Raw genomic sequence first — 5,069 nt, 5'->3', positions numbered from 1 at the left:
AATTAGGGGCAGGGGGGGGACTACCTTGTCACCTTCTTTTCTTTTATGGGGGGAATTTTTTCCTCTTATTGGGTTTTCTCATTCTACTTCTCTTTTGTATATACTTGATTTATGTCCTTATCGGGGGTCTTGATTACTCCATCCATCCATGCATCTTATTTTTTCATCTCTCTTTTTTGGTGGAGGATTTTTCCCATGATATTTTTCCTCTTTCTCCACTTTATGAGAGATTTCATTGCTTTTGTATATGGGTACCTAACATGGCCTAGTAGCCAGGACCCATCATGCATTTTCATCCTAGTTTTTGTAAGCTTAAGTGAATTCCCCTAAGTTTCTCTTAAGGAGGGTGTTGGTGTAAATCATTACTCATTATTTTCACTTTACTTAAGTTTACTTAGATCAATGCATTATTTTATTATTTATTAGTTTGACATGTAGAGTTTTCATACTTTTATTAGTTTTCATGTTGAAAACACAAAAGTAAGAAACTCTAATTTAGCACATGGTGTCTACAGCATAATTTTGAATGCTACATCTTTGTAGGTTTATCCTCTCATCATTGTACTTACTCCTGTGCTTAATGGAGCATGATCCACTTCTAGTGGACATGTGCCTTGTTGTAAGACTTATCAGTATGTTGATTCCTAGGCATTCTAGAAGCATTCTAGAGGCCTTTATATTCAAGTACTCCTACTGTTTATGTATATGATAGAACATTGAATGACAATAAATCAATTTTAGATATTTTTATTGTTATCTTTTGTCACCCGCTAAAGATTCAAATTTCAAACGTTCGGCTCCTTCAACGGCTAATTTCCAAAGTTAGTATTATTTTAATACCAAGCCTTATGATATATTTTTGTGGCCCGCAGGTTCATAATCGTCAGATCTGAGGAAGATCTACGGAGGGCGCCATCTCGCTATGGTGAAGTTCTATGAGATTTATGTTCGTGACATGGTGCCCTTTTGCCATGTGTCTGGTGGGTCCAACGGGCTAGGCAACATGTTTTGGTGATGGAAAAGTTTTGCAGTGGGTCGAAAAGGTTCCACGACACCGTGGGCGCTATCTTGCTATTGTGTGTTGGCCAAAAAATTTGCACAGTGACATAGCACCCGACGGAAAGGTTTGATGGAAGGCAGGTTGCGTCATCAAAAAATGAGCTGCATGTCAAAAAGTTTCACGGGCTAGAAAGTTCCAAAATGTGATAGGGTGCCATGGCGCCAATGGAAAACTCATGAGTTTTCCATTAGTGACATAGTGCCTGGTTGACACGTGGCATGGCAGGATTAAACAATACCAATTTCTGCCAAGTTGGTGCCTTGTCAGACCAAGGTGGTGCTTCATTAGGCCAATGGGGAACAACCATGTATGCCAGGTCAGAATATAGTTAGTGGAGTCAGTGCAGTCAAAGGTTAAGATCTCCATCGTCGGATCTGTAGAGATCAACGGCAGGTGCCATCATGCTATGAAGAAGCCGCACGAGATTTACATTAGTAAGATGGTGCCCTGAGGACATGTGTCCTCGTGGGTCCAGTGTCGAAGGTGTAGGGAACATAGACAGCGATATGTGGCTGGTTCCTATTGATCGATGCACTGAGGAGCAGTATCTTGCTTACCGTTAGATTAAGTGAGATTGACAGAAGGTTCCATATCGCCATGGTGAAGTTGCATGATCTCTACCATAATGACATGGCGCCCTTTTTCCACGTGTCAGTAGGGCTAGGTCTTGCTAGGGTATGTCAGTCAGACATTGCCAGGTGTCATTTGGGTGTAGTGCAGTTGCTGAGGTGGCACCAGATATGATGGGCCCAAGGTAAAGACAGCGCGGAGCATCAGGAGTTTTCATGATCGTCAGATCAAGGTAGATCAATGGAAGGCGATGTCTCACTATGGTGAAGTTGTGCAATCTTTACCATAGTGACATAGTATCTGGTTGCCATGTGTCTCACTGGTAGACCAAGGTTGATGTTAGCGACCGACAGTTAATGTCATGTTCAGGTTCATAATCGCCGCAATTAAAGATAACAATTCAAGGGTGGCACGGTTAGTTCAATGACAAAAGGTCAACTACGGAGGACTTCCCAGGTGGCAGAATGAAAAGAAGCGATTGTCCCATGTGGCCCAGTTGGCTTGTGGAACTAGGCTAACCTTCTGACCCCGTACTGATTCATGAACCTAAGGGGCAAAGGTGATCAATTTTATCTTGCGATCTAATCTTCATGATTGATCCCAACCTACCAAAAATGAATGTGAAACATAGGGAGACACTCCACCGTCTCAGTCGATCCATCTACCTAGTCAGAACATAGTTATGGTGCCATTTTGTCTTCGCCAGGCTCTTTCTCAGAGGAATATCAGATTTTGGTACTCAAGACCACCAGATCTTTGATTAGATTTTCAAGGTGAGAAGTTAATGCCAGTAGTTGAGAAGTAAATTTAATGCAAAAATCCTCAGTTATGCCTGAACTATAAAGGCAATTTTGTGATCTTTTCTTAGCAAGTCTGTAGTGTAAAATTCCCTGTGCCTCTGAACTGTATGATTTTTTGTTTTATCTCCTTCAGCCATTAATGTGTATGTGCATCCTTCTTGCCTCTCATTGGTGTATTTTTGAGATCTATAGCCTGCATACTATATCTATTTTTGCCTATTGGATAATATATAAGTGAGATTCCTCGTTCCTTATGTTATTCAATTTGGTTTCCTAATCTGCATGTGGTCATTAGATCAAAACAAGTATGTATGTGTATATCCTTAGTTTTGTTCTAGTTCAGTAGTGCATATATGGGCAGAAATGGGTCTGAATACTCTATTTTGGTGCATCACCTCCATAGTTTAGGTAGGGTAGAGTTATTTTCTGCATCTCCTTCTTCCCTTTTTCCTTTCAAAAGTAGTTAGGTGCACCATGATAGTAAGAGGAAGCCGACCTTCTCCAGAGATTCAACCTTGCAGTTCAAGTCCCATAGCTTGGAGGTTGTTTCCATGTTTCACTAGGTTGTCCTCGCGCATAGGCCTTGGACAAGGGTCCAAACCTAAGTGACAACAGTTTTTGGCATGCCTGGTGGGACACTTTTTCAAACAAAATGTAAAGTCTACTGGTGTCAAGAAGAAAGAGTTTCAGAGATTAATGTTGAAGAGGTAGTGCTGGCTTCAGTATTCAAGCCTTTAAGAGACTGATCCTTCAAAGTACTTAGTGACTCTGAACATCAACAAATTTGGTTCCAGGCCAAAGTGGTAGCAATTCATGCCCAGACCTGAAACAAGGGCATATTCTAGAGGTAAATTTCAATATCAAGAGCTTTCTCTTTCAAATCCTAGAAGAAGGAGGACTAGAACTTCATTATCACCAGTTAGGGGTGTAATAAAAGTTAATATACCTATAAGATCTATCTCTACTCCTCCTGTTGCTCGAACTAAACCTAGATTGCCATCAACACTCATTAATAGAACACTTGTTTACATGGCACAACCAAGAGTTCATGCTTTTGTGACCTTTAATGGTGGAAGTCCTCTATTGTTAGCTCAAAGACATGATATACCAGTATCTGCAGTAAAAAGCATACCTGATTTTACTGGTGAAACTTCCATCTCCCCTTTAGAGCATATCCAAGAAGTAGCAAATGTTTATAAGATTCATGGTATTATAGAGGATGATGTTGCTGTCAGACTTCTAGCCTCAGCTTTAAAAGGAAAAGCATTATAGTGGTATAGAGGCTTAGTTCATGGTTCTATAACCGATCGAGATGGACTAAGAGCAGGGTTATGCAAACATTTTGAGGATAGAAGTGACTATCTGTCACTTTTAGAGTAGTTGACTACTATTAAAAGGGCCCCCCATGAATGTATGACTGATTTTAATTATAGATTTCAAAAGATATGGGATAGAATACCTACTACAGTAAAACCCACCCCTGGCAATGACTTCTTTCATTACCTTAGAGCTTTTAACAGTGATATTGCAACTACAATCCAAACTATGGTAGGAGATACCTTGCCTAATGCTTATGAGATAGCCATAAAAGCTAAGAACATCCTAATACAAGGAGGAAAGTTGGCTCCAAGGCCCCCTATGCCTTTCTTTCCTTATGTTCCCAACCACCAACAAGCAATAGCCCCTCTTCCTACAACTTCTACATCACAAGCCCTTACTCTAGTTCCCCAAGCTTCCACATCCTCAAATGGGATAGATAAACTCAAAGAAATGCTCCAAGGTATAGTGTTGAATACAGATAAGAGAGAGAAGACCCTGGATTAAAAATTACAAGAGCAGGGGAGGGAGTTGAAGGACCAAGGAAAGAGATTAGAGGATAGCTTCTCTATGATACGAAAAATGAGTAACAAGGTGGTTACCTTAGAAAGGCAGCAAGCTCAAGGTGGCAAGCCTCCAAAACTGCAATATCAAGCTCCAAATGGTGGTAGGCCTCCTAATCATTGGAATAGCTCTTTTCATCAGGTTAGGCAAAATAGTCATGCTTCTGCTACGAGCTCAAATCAGAATAGATCTATAGTCCCTCAAAATAACTTGGCCCAAGATCAAGATTTCTATCCTTCTTGCAACTATTCTTATGCCTATTGCATGTGCCAGAAGGTAGAGTCTTATTTGGCCCTAATTGACCAAGAACCTACGGCAAAGAAATCATACAAGGAGGATCATTCCAAGGAGGCCTCATATATTAAAGGACATGATGATTGCTCTTTCATGAATCATCAAATTGGGGAGCATTGTAATGTAAACCAAGATTTCGTTGCTCATAACACAAGGAGTAAGAAGAGAGCTATGGAACATGCTACCCCTCCTTCTCCTAAGCAGGCCTCAACTTCAAGTATTGCACCTCATCCACATGTAGCAAATGATCAAACAAGTACCTCACAACAGTAAAAGCAAGATTCTAGAAAGAAAGATGTAGGTGATCCTTATGTTGCTCCATCTCAACCTCTTATAAGTGTAGCTCCCAAAGTTTCTACCAAAGTTCCTAATACACCATTCAGTGTGGTAGAGCAAATGAAGAAGACCAATGTGAACATTTCTATGTGGCATGCTGTTGCTACCATACCAATGCAAAAGAGGAT

Source organism: Cupressus sempervirens, chromosome 8 (genome assembly GCF_028749045.1).
Source record: "Cupressus sempervirens isolate cs-2001-9-10 chromosome 8, ASM2874904v1, whole genome shotgun sequence".
NCBI classification, from domain to species: Eukaryota; Viridiplantae; Streptophyta; class Pinopsida; order Cupressales; family Cupressaceae; genus Cupressus; species Cupressus sempervirens.
The sequence above is the reverse complement of the archived record's forward strand: the minus strand, read 5'-3'. Positions refer to the sequence as shown.